A 15,913-nucleotide genomic window follows, 5' to 3' on the forward strand; every position below is an offset into this window, starting at 1 on the left:
ACCTGACAATACAAATTGTAGTTGTAGGAAGACAGAAGTGAAAATTCCTGCTTCCTTTTACTACTTTCTGCCATTTTAAAGGAATTTGTTAAGTCAGTGCACAGCATTAGCATTGTTCAGTTCCTCCTAGATGTTTGTAAAAGCAAAATGTTAACTTTCATTGTTATTTGGTTACGACTGTGTGCATCTGATCTGTTGGTGGTTGGGATTGCTTGCCCTCCTTCATTTCCACATCACTCCCTTTCCTTTTGAGACTGTAAAAGCCATTTAGACTATGGAGCTTGCTTCCCTTTTTGTCTATTCTAATGTAACACGGAGTGGTGGGTGAAAAAGTCTTGGACCTGGTGCAGAATGGTCAGGAATTAATTGTTCACGAGTTACTGTCTCAGGCAAAGAAAGGGCTGTTGGTGTCTTCAAGCCTGCACTATGAGGACAGATACTGAAGCACTGAGTTGTGTTAGATCGTTAGATCAAAGTCAGAGGAAGGCCTGAAAACAAGGACTGGAGACTGGACTTGTTAATGGGAAATGCAAGAAAATATGTGTGTGCAGGACAGCAAAGACTAACTTGTCTCTAGTTCTGAGATGAGCTGAAAGACTGTGCAACTGTGGCAAGTAAGTTGAGTTGGAAAATTAGTACTGGGCTTTTTAAGATTATTTGCGGGTGTACTTCTTGTACCAGCTTAAAATTATTAATTTTGTATCTTTTGCTTCAACTACTGTTTTTCTCTGAAGAAATGCTCTGTAAATCTGAATTTAAGCGGTTCATCTTAATGACTTTAGGCACCTGCATCTGAGCAGATTGTCTAGACTATTGTTTATCATTGGTAGACACAAACAGGTGTTTTTGGATGCACAACTCAAGATAGATATCCAGAAATCTCTGAAGAGGAATTGTGTTCTGTAAATGCCCATTGCTCTCTGACTGTGTATTATCAGATCAGAGGTAGGTGTCAGAGTTGTAAATGTCTCATTGCATGGAGCATGGAGGGCACCAGGATGACTGGAGCATTCATGAATTTTGGAAAGGATATGCATTAGTTACTGAAGTATCGTTATAAGAGACTGAGTCTCAGGAATTGGGATGTTTTTGAGGTGTCTTACTTTATAGTAGGTAGAGAAACTATTGGCAGAAGAGATGGAAGGCTATGAATCTTCAGCTGTTAAGGGAGAAGGACAAGCCCTTCTCTCTGATCAGTGCAACACATCATCTTCTAGTTAGTTCTTCCTTGCCTTGCATGTTTGGGGGTGCATGCATGTGTGTGTAATTATGACACATTATCATCTTGCCTCTTCTCTAGGCTGGGAAGGGAAATGGAATGTAATAAGAGTATTGTTAATTCACTTCAGGAGTACTTGGAAAGTCTTATAGATATTTATTTGTAATTGAGAGAACACAATGACAATATAGAAACCTAGTTCTTCATTGAAACAACTGGTTCCTGGTGTTGCCTGGCATTTCAAGCTGGAGGTGTTGGTGCTGTTTTTGTAGATGGAGGTGTGTTACATGTATATAGATGTTTCCATCTGATCTTTATTACTGTATTGCAGACTTGCTAAGGTGAAATTCTGCCGTTCTCTAGCAGCACCAGGATAATAGAAGAACCTGATTTTTTTTTTTTTAAGGATTTTGACTACATGGAATGTGTTGTTGAAATCTTGCATAGAACAGAACCTGGATAGAACAGATTAAAGCATTGGTCATTCATATTAACCTCTTGGAATATCCCTCTTACAGCCTGCGTTTAAGAATGGGAGGCTCGTCCCTGTAAATTGCCGTAAACATGGAAGAAGAGGTTCTCTGAGAAGGTTATGGATTACTATATTAAGTTAGAAATGTGCTTGGGATAACTGTTTTAATAAGCTTATTAATAGCACATAAAATTTACCTATATTTTATTAACTAAATATGCTGCTAAGAATGGCTCTGTAAATAAACCCTACTTTTAATAACTTCAGTGTCCCAGTGGCTTTAAATGCAGTTCCTGATTTGAAAATGCAATGGCTGATTAAATGAGTAACTCTTAAAAAGCTTGCCACTGGTAGATTTATCCAGTCAGCTTGCTTAGTTCTTCCTAGCAGGCAGATGTAAAAATCTTACCCAGTTTGAGCCTTAAAAAGGCTATCTTTGGCTTGCCAGTTCTTGATGGAGTTTCTAGAAGGTGGTAAGCATACCAAGAAGAAAGTGTCCTTTCTGCTTTCAGGATGGTAACTCTTGAAGCCTCTCTATACATCTTCTGGCATTTCTGCTGTCTCTGTTTTTCATGGAATCTATCTAGCTGCTGCAAACGCCCTCTTTTTACTGTTTTATAGGATGGCAGGATTGGGCAGTCATTTATTGTTGTGTTAAGCAGCAAGATAGCTTTTTTCCCTATTTTCATTAAGAGGAATATCTTTTAAGGGTAAGAATTGTTACATACAGATTTCTCTGTTGCCTGTTTGTACCTTATTTCTTCCCAGCACTGATTCATGTAGAGTCATGAAGTGAAGCTCCTTCCCTCCGCCTTCCCTGCCATCTCCTTCTGTATTTATGGTCACAATAGTTTTCCTCCATGCTGCATAGCCAGGTGGAGCAACTTCTCTCCCCAGTGTTTAAAAGATAATTGAATTTAAAGAAAAGTGCCTTCAGATTTGGGATACCCTATTACATGTTTTAGTGCTTCAAAAGGCAGTGAGTAAGAAGCGTATTTGTAAGAGGAAACTGAGAGATTTCCTATGGGCTCATGGTTCTGTGGTGTCTCAGTCCTATGTGTTCAATGTTCCCATGTGCTGGTCAGCATTCCTCTTAATCCTGTCAGCACAGGCCCTCCTTGCTGCTATCAATAGCTGTCTCCTTTTTTATTTAGTCTGAATGTCCTCAGCTACCTGGGTTTTCTTATACAAGAGATAAATATTAAGGGGATTATATTTTCTAGGCAAATTTCTGGTGGGGGGAAAAAAGCATGATGTAGGAGTATTGTCAAGAGGCAGAACTTTCAGAAAATCAGTTAGTTTTGCCGACCTCTGTTCTTTCCTTTTTCTGAGCTGCTTTTTCTGTCCTTGAGGAAGTCAGAGAAGGGAAAGGATGCCCATTTCACATCTGCTACACTGACAAGCAACCAAATGTACCTTTTGGCTAGTGGCTGGCATTTTGGCAGCACAAAGCTTCCAGCTCCCACCCTTTTACAATGAGATGGGATGAATAGCAGAACTGTGCTACACTGGCAGTTGGCATACAGGTTAACTACATGGGCTGCATATGAGTCTATTCATCTGAAGTTATCCTTTCAGATCACTGCTTAGTTTTCTAACATAATCTTCTTGGGAAAGAACTTGGCGCATGCATCTCCTTTTCTCTTGGCACATACCTGTTTTGTTTTTTGTTTCCTTCCCCCCCAGTAATTTCCTGGTGTGCAGTATTATACTAAGCAGCAGTGTTGGTATCTGAAAATTAATGGACATATTGCAATCTAGAGGAAATGTCATATCCTTCTGCTGTGGATTCTGAGTGATATTAACTGTAGAAGGATGTTTGTAGTGGGCATGTGATAAATTAAACATTGTCTTTGCTTCAGGCAGGGGTAAGAAGAGGGATCCTCCAACACTTTCTCGTTCTGTCTCTTGTCCTTTTTAGGTGTCTGAGAACGGAATAAGCCAGTCATAAAAAGCAGGGCCAGGTCAAGATAGATAAGTGCCTTCCCCTGTTGTAAAATTCAGAGCAGCATTTAAATCCCTGCCTTCCCTAACACTCCTCTAGAGAATCACCCAATCACTTATAATTGCTTGATTAAAAGTGCATTGGAACAGCTGAATTTCCCTGCACTAAGGTAGCTCCATGTTGTATTTCTATACTCTTCTTCTGGACCAAAAAAAGCTTCAGACCCCAATTCATGGTTTCAGTCTTTGCGATATGTTGGTTGTGGGCAGCTAAGCTCAGTGAAAAACAGGAGAGGGAGTAGATACAGACAGTTAAAAATCCTGTTCATATAATTGCTTTTCCATCCTTTTACTTCATCCTCTGTGTTTGGTTCATCCCACTCACTGCATCTTGTTTTAAATTAGGAGTACTTTCGGGGGAAGGACCTCTCTCTTTACTGTAGGTGTGCTGCATTTGGCACATGAAGTCCTCCTCTGGTCGGAGCCATTGGTTGTCACAGTAGTGCAAACACAGATATGCTTGGAGGGTAGGGCAAATGTATCCTTCAAAGAAGAGAGGGCTGCAAGTTTATGTAACTTCAGCAGCATCTTGGGATATAGGAGCACATAGCTGGTGGTAATGGAGTAGCCAAAAGGCTTATAGCTTCCCTCAGTTCTTCCTTAGTCTCCACCTTGGATCATCCATGAGCGAAAATTATGCTCCAATAGAAGGAAAAGAAGCAAATAAAAAAAAAATCACCCCACCAAAACACTGCTTATAGACTGGGGCTTGAGATCTTGTGTAGAGCTTTCTTCTGAAGACTTGGAGAAGTGAAGCTCAGGAAAAGGAAAACTGCTGCTGGATTGCCTGGTCTTAATGTGTGCTGTGGGTCTGGTGTTCATGTCCTCATTTCTACTGCACCATTCCAAACAGATAATGAAGCCACTTCAGGGCCTGGGAGCGGCTTAGGAGTAGTAGCGTGAAAGTTTGAATTATCATTTTGACAGTTTCAAGGTTTGTCGGTTGGATTTCATTCTTAAGGGCTCCTTTTGGGCTACTGAGGTTCATACATGTGGAATGACCCCTTACTCCCTGGTCTGGTGCTGATCAGTGTCAAGAGGAGATACAAATCCCAGTTTTCCATTTGTGACCTTAGTTATGTCAGGTGGTCACTGAATTAATGGGTTGTAGAAACAAATACTAGTTCTCTTGTGTGTCTCCTGTATTGGGACTTTACCCTGAGCCAGAGTCTTAATGTGTATAGGTACTGTATCTGAAATGGTGTTGATCAAGATCTTCTCTTGATCAACTCCACAGAGACCACAGAGTTCAGTTTCCGTGGGCTTTTCTCTCCCTCGCTTCTGTTTTTTACCAATGGCTAAATCAGCTGTGGCAGCTGTTAGTCTCACTTCAGGCTTTTCCATTTTATACTGAAGACTGACACAAGTGTGGTAGTTGCTTATCTGTTGAGGGGTGGGTGGGTGAGAGGACAGGATGATTTCTCAGTAAATGATGATGTGTGTGTGGGACTGACAGCTTTGTATTTCCCCGTGGGGTGGAGTGCTGCCATGGAGGATGAAAGCCCGGTATCCTTGGCATTTGGCTAAAATCAAAGCAGCTTAAGGGTATGCAAAAGGACAAGAGGAAGGCACAGAGAGGCATTCTCAGTGGACTATTGTCTTGTTCCTAAAGCAGCTGGAAGGTGAAGGCAATAAATGTAATAACCTGCATATTTCATACTGGAGGGACCTGTAAAAAGGTGCCCTCGTGGCTTGGTTTAAGCCCATCCAGCAACCAAGTACCATGCAGCTGCTCATTCACTTCCCTACCATGGGATCAGGGAGAGGAAGGGTGGATATGTTTGGAGTGTTTGTCTTCCCAAATAATCATCACACGTAATGGAGTGCTGCTGAACTCCATCTCTCCTGGAGATGGCTGAACACGTGCCTGCCCATGGGAAGCAGTGAACTAATTCCTAGCTTTGCTTGCATGTGTGGCTTTTGCTTTCCCTGTTAAACTGTCTTTACCTTGATTCATGAATTTTCTAGCTTTTACTCTTCTGATTTCTCCCTGATCCTGCTCGTGGGAGAGTGAATGAGTGACTGTGTGGGGCCTGGTTTCTGCCTCGGCTTAAGCCATGACAACTTGATACAGAGCTGGTCCAATCTGAGAGAGTATTCATGGAATTTACTGGCACCATGTAACAATCTATCATGGCAGTCTGGAGCCTTCCAGTACCTCCCCTCCAACAGCTGCACTCAGGCTGTGACTGGCAAGACCTTGAGGATGCTCGAGTGAGCACTTGAATTCAGAAACCTTGGATGCTGCAAGAGATGGGGTGTTGATTTAGTAGGTGACTTGGGTGACTTGCTCTTTCTTTCAACTGGTGGAGTTCCTTCCAGGTGAGTTTCTAAGGCAAGGGCTTAAGTCAAAAGTGGTCATTAACAAGTGGTATTACTTCCCATCCCTGTGTGCAACCAGGATTATCTCCAGTACCTGGCTCTTTTCCAGCTGTGGACTGTTTCCTTAAGTTGACCTTCTTTTTGAAGTTTCCGATGGACTACCTACAGTATGGAGTTAAATTTTTGCTGTTAAATCTCTTCAGTGTTTTTCTCCAGAGGAGGCTGTGTTCCAGTGGTGATGCAGGAAGCAAGGAAATTATACTTGTGCTTGGTTTGCCTGTTGAAGTAAAGATGCGAAGGGCTTTGTTTGTCTGTGGTATGTCATGACGCTCCATGATAGTCATACTGTCTTCTTCGGCAGAGGTGCTAAATTTGCAGTATATTTTTATTGCCTGCCTACACAGCCAGGCTGGGCAGGTAATGTATGATGACACTGGTTTTGTCAGGTACTTTTTTTTTTTTTTTTTTTTTTGTAATACACTGTCAGCTTCCTTCATCTGAAGCATCAGTTATGGTCTCTAATTGTGTTAGCACCTTGGATCAGTTTGCTGCTCTCGCATGTCTACTCTGGGAGTATATACTAAGCTGTGATATCTGTGGCTCAAACACTGCTGCCTGCTTGATGTTGTTTTTCTGCATCCCTTCCAAGTAGACTAATAATAAATTTTTTTTCTGTTATATCCCAGCTCTTTGCTTTTCATTAGCTTATGACAACACCCTGTTTAAAATCATGTGGTACTTCAGCAACAGAGTAATTTCCTGGCTCTTTGATAAGAGGAACTGTTGATGGAATTAACAGTCAGGATTTCTTTTGAAGATGAAAACGGCTTATGTCATGTTGTGGCTGCTTTAGCCTGGTCTCTGGTGTGGGTTTTTCCTTTCTTTTGTACAGTTCCTTGAGTATCTGGCAAGGTGCAACCCAAAATATATAGAAAAATTTGATTCCACTTGGCATTGAATATCAATAAAAGGTAGTGAAGTGAAAGTTCTGGCTACCCATTTTTCTTCCATGGGAAAGATTAGAAATTAAGCTGACCAATATGTTTTACTTAGTATGGATGTGGCAAGATGTGTGTGTTCTCAGGACAGCCAAGGTTTGTGGGTTTCAGCAGGTGAAAGAGCTGTTAGCTGTAACCCAGCAGCTTATTCTGAACCATCTGGCATTCCTTTTGATGTGATCCTACGTACTAAGCTTTTAGGAACATTTTTGTCCATGGCCAGTGTAATCAGTGCTTAACGGAGGACTTGTGTGCTGGGTCTCAGCAAGAGTTACACAGTGACTTTGGACAGTGTTGAGTGCTCAGGTGATCTCACCTGGGTAACTGCACTCTGTGAATGACTGGTGAGGCAGAGCTTGTATCAGTCACTGCCGACTAAACTGCCATGTGTTTCATATTGATCTACATGCACCTGCAGAACCAATAGCTCAGGCCTTTGCTGACAAAGCATTTTGGTGCAGGGAATGGGAAGATGGATGCAACACAGAGGCTGTGGCTGATTTATAAGTGCTGATTTATTGAACTACATGCATACTAGGAATTCACAAAGTGCGAAACACAATGTGTACATTACCAGATGAGAAGCTAGCCTGACAATGGGGGGAAAAAAAGTTTCTGGTACATAATATTTTATGTAAATTATGTTGCCTGTCAGCCAAATGTTGCTGTCAGGAGTGAGAGTACAGGTCATTTGGCTTTAAACTTGAAAACCAGGCATCCTAGTTATTTTGTATCATTACTTGTGAAGTGTTGACAAATTGCAAAGGGTGACCAACTGAAGCAAATACTAACAAACAGAAACGTATAGAAACTTAAATGAAGTGTCATACTGTCATCTGTGGACCCTGCAGGGGATGTAGAGAGATGTTAGGTGTGGATACAGGTAAAGATCTGAAATACTCTACTACAGTATTAAATCATACAAATTAAGAAGTGTCATTAAAGAGATCGTGGGGAATTTATGGCAAAGGAAGGAACATCTAGTTGTGCTTGCTTTACGTTATAAAGTATTCTGTTCTTTCAAAAAGAGAAGGTCTTTGTTGGTGTGACTTCTCTTCAGGTTTTGATTCTGTATCAGTCATTCTTATAAGCCGTAACAGAGATCTCATTTATGGTGCCATGTGAACAGAAGTTATTACTAACCTTTTGATTCCAGAATCTCTAATCCTTCTAGACCCAAGATAGCTAATTTTACATATTAAATATAAACCCCACAGAGGAATAAAGAATTCTGAAAGTGGAACAAGCTACTACAGTACATCTTTCTCCTTGCAAAGCACTGGAATGGAGGTACTCCTTTTCTGTTGTCCTCATTGATATCTGAAGAATTTAAACTTTATGAAATTTGCTGTGCAACAGTTGTTGATGAACTGTTGTTATCCCAGCTTGGAGAAAAGATGTTCAGGGAGTGGAAATGACTTAGCAACAAGCTAGGAGGTCTCCTGAAGCTTCCTTGGGCTTTATTCAAATGCAGTTATAACCCTTCTCTTTCAGGAAACTAACAGAGAAATGCTTATTGCAGTGTGTGACAGGGTTTATAAACTGTAACGCAGAATCAGTGTTCTAAAATCCCAGTCTCCTTATCTGCTTAAAGTTTTCCACAGATTTATGTCTCATACATAATTTGAGTTGAGCTGCCTTCTTATGGACATTGGGTAAAAGGTGAACGAGCTAGTAAGAAAAAAGTGATTGTTCTTTAAGTAAAAAAAAGCAACAGTGAGGCAAATCTGAGCTGTAGAAAGCACACTTAATCCTTGCCAGAAATATTGCAATCTCTAATTGAGGAACAGTTAGTCTGCAGCCAAGCTGGCTCTGGAGGAAAGATGAAAGTATTTGATCTCAGCTGTGTTACCACCTGTATCATGCCAGGGAAGTTAAATGCACTGAAAGAGCTCCACCTACCATTGATTTTATTTCTCCAAATGAAGAATGTGTTGATAAATGGCTGATGAAATGAGGTAGCAGTGGGTAAATGGGCACCCTACCACAATCCCCTTTTTTTTTTTCTGTCTGGAGCCACTAACCCTGGCACCATTAAGAGAGATGCTGCTATGCACTAATGGCAATGCTATCAAAGCAAGTGGTGGGCCAGTTCCTGCCATTTGAGGTAATGTGATGAAAATCTGAGATATAATAAAATCGTTTAGAACCAGGAGAAAAATACATTACTCTAAGAGCACCAGGACTTGCTGTTATGTTCCTTCTCTCCCCCATGCCAGCATTCATTTCCAAGAGACCTTAGATAAAATGGTTTAGGACGGGAAATATGGTTGTGTTGCACTGGCACAGTAAAACAGGAATAAGCTCTATGCAGACAGACCACTGTGAAAAGACGAAGTGTAGTGCCTCCAACTTTCCCAAAGTACTTTGAAAAAGCATCAAGATGCCAAAAGAGAGAGGCACATGAGCAGACTGCTTTGAGAGTCTAGGGAGTAAGTCATATGAGGAGCAGCTGAGGGAGCTGGAATTTTATCACTCTCTACAACTACCTGAAAAGAGATTGTAGCCAGATGGGGGTTGGCCTCTTCTCCCAGGCAACCAGCAACAGGGCAGGAGGACACAGTCTCAAGCTCTGCCAGGGGAAGTTCAGGCTGGACATCAGGAAGAATTTTTTCACTGAAAGGATTGTCAAGCAGACTGCCCAGGGGAGTGGTGGAGTCGCCATCCCTGGAAGTTGTCAAGAAATGTCTGGATTGGGCACTTAGAGCTGTGGTTTAGTTGGCAAGGTGTTGTTCAATCAAAGATTGGACTTCATCTTGGAGGTCTTTTCCAATCTTAATGATTCTATGATTTGTATCTGCTATCACTGAACATGGAGACAGTCTCCCAGTGCTTCCTGGTTATCCATCCTGCCACCATTGCCTAGGGTCTTGGGAATGCCCCACATTGAAAGTGTTCTCATTGAAGCAGCAGCACCTTCATTCAAAGGGCTGTTGGGTTGTGCTTTAATGGAGAGACTGTTTTGTTGAAGCTTGCCGCTCTTGAGTTGATTGCCTGAGGTCTTTGACTCCAAATACTATTTAGAGTAACCTGATCCGTGACACAGGGATGAAAAGAAAACTGAGGAGACAGAAACCCAGTTAACCTAGCTTGTGGAAATTAAGAGCTCTAAGTAATGAATGAGTGGCATTGAATTAAATTGAGTTAATCACATTGGGCTGTTCAATGGGATATTAAAATCCATAGGAATCAATAACCTTAGAGCTGTTGTATATCAGCTTAAATGATGTATGATGACTGACCAGTTTGTTTAATCTGTTATTGTCTGTCTAAGTTGGCACCAAGACAAACGGAAATAAACAAAGTGTTAAATGAGAGGAATAATACATCCAAATCCTTAACTGTCAAGTGAGACATACCAGATAAAAACTCAGTTGTGTCCCAGCTATCTGAGGTGGCCTAGCAGGATTTCCATGGAAGACAGATGGGAAAAGTGGCTTCTTTTGGTGATTTGGGAGGACTGGGAAAAGCCTGGGAACAGGCTGGTTAGGAACATCATGTCAAAGTGGTGCTATGCTAGAAAATGGGCTTCTGTATTATAGTTCATGTAGTTCTCCATTTAAAAAATGTAATTGTGAAACACTACCATTTAGTGGAAAGCCCTCTGGGGGAGAAGGGGAGAATGAGGCCATGACAACTCTAAAATGATTCTGAAAAGCAGTAAGAGTGTAATACTAAACAAGACCTTTCCTATAGCTTGTATCCTGCATTATCATTAATTCCATTAGCATCTGGATTCAGTAGAGGCCACTTTCTTTGTCATTCCAGGCACCTTAGATTGCTATTTTTGAAGTGATCTGCAAGGATTAAGGAACTGGCTTTTTTGAATTTAATTATTTTGTACTTTTTTTGAAATCCCAGACTAGGTCTTGAGTTGGCTTGTTCTCTTCCTTCAGAGGCATATTTTAAGATATTTGAATTATTTTTGTGATATTGTTCCAGAGAGATGAAGTACAAGAGTCGGTAATTGCTGTTATTTTGTCTGAATAATTCTCGAGTGACTATGTTTAATTTTTACCATAGTGTCAGGTCAGACTGAATTGGTTTGAATGGAGTGATGAATGATGCCTTGGCTAGTACAGGCAACTTGCTGTGCACAATAGTGCTTTGTTTTATACATCTATCAAAGAAATAACTGGGGTATTGGAAATGACACATGGATTTCTCTCTGGCAGTAAAGATCCTGACTGGTTATGTTATATTATAGTGATGGTTGCAGTATAACAACCTTGATAGATAAAACAGTAGCTAACCTTTGGACTGGGATGTTTAGGTCAGCAGTTTAAAATTGGAGACTGTCCATATCAGCTTGCATTTCCATCCTTGTCATCTCACACTCAGCTTCTGTTGTTCCATGTGCCTGAATGTCTACGTGCTACAGAAGTTCCGTTACCTATGTACAAATGACATAGTATTTCCTCTGATTTGCCACATTTGCTTTGTACTTTTACTCACACTCATCTTCTCCTCTGAGTGTCCATATTTAACATTAACTGCAGTGCAGATCAAATTCATCTCTGCGAAGATAAGCATTTGAACTTGAATGGTGAGTGAATGATTGACAAGGTGCAAGTATTTTTGTGTCAAGGCTGTGACATGTCATTTGTTGAAAAAGCTATTCAGCCGAATGCTGTACTCATCTGAAAGCTGGGAGAGTGAAGAATTTGCCAGATTCTCGAAAGGATGCTGCTTGATGTCTAGTGGCACCATTAGTGACATTTTGATGCTAATGAAGAAGGAAAGACTTTCTGCTCTGGAAATTATGCTTTTTAAGGTTAGAAGCGGATGCTTTATGAACTCTGCTACACTGTTGCAATCCATGTAGCCACTGAGTTTTACTGTATATAATGAAGTTACAGTTTGTGGACTGCTGTGGTCTGTAGTGTTTGCTGCTCACCTGGTGTTAAAACTGTATGAAAGACAGCTGAAAAAAGTTTAAATGCCTCTTGCTAGTGCTTTGCTGCGTAAGCGCTTGCTCAAGGTGCCACAGAGATGTTAGAGGTTTGTTAATGGGAAAAGGGGAAGCTGTTGGAGTGGTTATATCTCTTAAATTGTACTCTGCAATTTGAAGAAAATCTGAAAAATTGCAGAGATAGTTTGAACCAGGCTAACGCTGTATTCCCTAGTGTGAAAACCTAAAATGCTGCCCATATTGGGTGCAACTACTCAGCTCTCAGTAGCACTGCTGTTAATTAGCAGCTGTTTCCCTGTTTTATGAGAATGCAGCTGCAAATGAGCAAATTTTAGGAGCTATGTTATGTGAATTTATTAATCTCAAACTACAGCTGATTCAGGGAGCATCTCTTGGATTTTACTTCTGAATGCATGAGCTAGGTCAATTGACTCTTCACTAGTGTTGCTTTAGTGGGAGATGAAAAATACTGCATGGTATAGGATTTGTATGGTTTTTTTTCCTCTAAGTCTAATATGGACTTAAGTATTTTAAAATGGGTCTTTTACCTTCGTGTTCTACATCTCTTCAGACTTTTGTTTCCTAATATTGTATAGGAATGATCACAGAAGTCATAAGCAAATCAGTTTAAGAACATATAAAAATTGTGATGTCTTTTATGTCACTCTGGAAGGAACAGTATTGCTTTGTCACACGATAATAAAAAAGAATTTTTTTTTCCTAACACCTAACAGACTTTCTGAAAAGGGAAAGAATTTTGGATGGAGGAAAGATCCTCTAGAGACCAGTTTGTCCTGGGAGTTGAAGTATGCTATGCTGCCTTGTGGCTGTGGCTGTAGATTTCATCTTACCCATTTTTTACAGATACTGATGAGTTACTGCACCTGTCCCTCTTTGGTATTCTAGAACCACAAGTGGTTTGACTAACAATAACACCACTGCCTGAAAGATCAGAGCACTGAACATGCATAGCCATGGCTGTTGTTCCATTTGTTGAATGCATCATATGCTGGTTGCTTTGCTTTGAGATTTTTTCGGAACAAAATTCATTAAAATCTCTTCACTGCTCTTTTCCCGAGACAAGGCTGGGGAGGGAAGTAGAGGAGCATCTTGCCACTATCCTGTCTCCATGAAATTGCTGCCGCAGATGCTGTCTTGGCTGGTAACAGTGTCAGAAATGGCAGCAGCCTTCTGCAAAAGTGGTTTAAAAATAGACCTGTTTGGTTATGCTTGTTCCCTTAAAGGGACATTGTCAGTTTGATTTAGTCCCAACATTTTAGCTTGGTTGCTGTTAGCAATGCCATCTCTTCTGAGTTGCCAGCCAATTTGGCCAGGTCTGCAATGGATTCAGTATTGTTTTATATACAGGCAAATATGCTTTGAACATAGCACAATAAAGTTTTACTAAGCCTGTTAAATTGATGATACTTGTTTGTTTTTTTTTTTTTTTTTGCTTGTGTCTGTTACCAGAAAAGTGAGGCACAGCTAGTGCTCCCTTGTCAGTATTGTCACCCTTGCAGTTGAAGTCCTTGTGTTATCAGGTTATTGGCATTAAGTACAGCTATCCAGGTACTTTGAAAATATGTCTCTTCTGTTCTTTCCCATACTACCACACTGCTCAGGATCCTGCTCTTTTTCTGAGTCAGAAATCTTATTCCTCCTTTTCTTCTCTTTCTACTGAAATTCCTTTGGGCACTGCAGGGGGATAATATGTGCAATCCCCATCTTTAGTGTATCTTAAAAGCCCGAGGTTGCTTTTAAGGGTGAGAGTGGTTCTTTGAAATTGTGTCAGTGACTTCAGAACAGCCCAACACCATGCTGCTTGTGACAGGAGGCAAATAACAAGCTTAACCTACAGCCCTTCTGCCAGTAAGACTTTTGTTGTCCACCATTTTTGTCAGAGCCAAATGTCCTGGTTCTGCCCAGTGTTAACACAGATTGTATTACAGCCCTGGAGATCAGAGCAGGTGCAGTCACCTTAGTGCAGTGACTGATAAGGAGATCCAGGGTTCAGTCCTGAAAGCTCTGTTTCACTTTCTTGCTGCCTGTAATATTTGGTCCCCTCTGTGCAGTGAGATGGTGCTTGACAGCATTGAGCAGAGGCTGTGAAACCTGATTGAAGGCTGAGAGGGGATTGTTGAAACATGATTTCAAGCAAATATGTTTGGCTTTGCAGTGGTACCACTGATTTAATATCTCTCTCCTTCACCATCTTCTCCATGTTAACTGCTTCTTTCTCCTCTGCTGCCTTATTATCCTTCTGCAATGCCTCTGTTACTCTTTGACATGTCCCCATCTCTTACAGCAACTATCACTTCCATGTAGGCCCTCTGGCCTCTTCGTAGTCTGATTTCCACTTGTCTAATCTTTTTTTTCATTAAGAGTTAGATTTCTGCTGACATCTCTAAGCTTCCCTACCTCCTGACTTGGAGAGTTAGGCATTGATTTCAATTAGAGCCCGTGCCTAGAAGGCTTGAGCAAACAGCGTCTGCTCTCATGGTAATGAGTTGTTGTTACCACCCTCCCAAATGTGCTCACTTGTGCACAGTTGTCACAGTTGCTCTGATTTGCAGTCTCTGATCAAGCCACGGAAAAGCAGGGAAGCATTCAAGGGTCCTCTCCCTGCTTCTGTTGGATGGGCAGCCAGGAGGCAGCTCCAAAGGGCTTTCCTCTCAAAGGAGTCTTGAAATGCTATTGCAGTAATTTAAGTCCCTGAAAGTGGGCTAGATTGAGGCACATACCATCTAGCATTTTAACTTGTCCCTTCTTGGTATTTTCTCCTGGCTTAGTTTTGCTTCAGTGAGATACATGATGCACATCACGTGACAGGTGTGTAGGTGCTGGGGCCAGTTTACGCTGTGCATCCATAAGCAGTTTTAAAAATGATGGCATGTCCACCTCTCTGTGACGCTGATGATCTTCATTCCTGGATCTGTGGTGCGTTTCCAGAAGCCTGGAAGAAACCTAATGTTGTGCCAATGTATAAAAAGATAAAACAAGACAAATCTGCTAATTACAGCTCTGTCAACTTGGTGTTTATCCTGGGCAAAATAATGAAATGGCTGATTAAGGGATTTGAGTAGCAAAGAGTTAAAAAGAGTAATATAATTAATGTCAGTCAATTTGGGTTTACGGAAAATAGATCCTGTCAAATTAACTTGATATCTCTTTTGATAAATTTAGTTGATTAAAGGAAATTCTCTAGACATCTCTAAAGCATTTGACTTGCTTCTACAGGACATTTTGGAGAAAAGTGATACAGAACTAGCATGGCACTAATGATATTACCAACTGGCCAGCTGTGACAGGTCTCTAAATGTGATGGCTAACAAGGAATCACTGCTGGGCAGGTGTGTTCCTAGTAAGGTCCTGCAGCATTTGGTTCATAGCTCCGTGTTGTTTAATACTTTTTAAATAGATCGATGAGGAATGAACCCCCTAGTCTTGTGCCAACAAAGAAGATGGTATTCTGTGATACCATGTTTCTAAGCCAGTAGTACCATATAGGAGAATGTAATCAAGCAAATGTGGAGAGTCCTAATAGGGCTAAAAGTTAAATTGGGAATCTAGGAACTGAAGAGGTCATGACCGAAGAGCGGGAGACCCTTTAGGGAAGGGGGGAACTCTGAGAGGGACTTGAAGCACCTGCTGAATAACCAGTTCCCAAGTTACCACAAGGATTAATGAGGCCTTTGGTGGCGAAAACGAGGGATTGTTAAATGAGAGGCAAGAGGTAATGCCTTTGTCACTGAGGCAATTGCTTTTGTGATAGTATGCCTGGGTCTTGTTTCAACAGTGCTAGAAGGATGCTGATAAATTGGCAGAGGATCAGAGGCAATGTCAGAATGATTAAAAGGTCTGAAATACATGTCCTTTAGTAATATGCTCTGAGAGCACAGCCTGTTTTAGCTTATTGAGTAGAAGTTTAAAGGTGGCTTGACCAGTCTATAAGTACCTATATAAGTACCAGAAATGTTTTTCTGTCT

The sequence above is a fragment of the Chiroxiphia lanceolata genome, chromosome 8 (assembly GCF_009829145.1).
Source record: "Chiroxiphia lanceolata isolate bChiLan1 chromosome 8, bChiLan1.pri, whole genome shotgun sequence".
Lineage (NCBI taxonomy): Eukaryota > Metazoa > Chordata > Aves > Passeriformes > Pipridae > Chiroxiphia > Chiroxiphia lanceolata.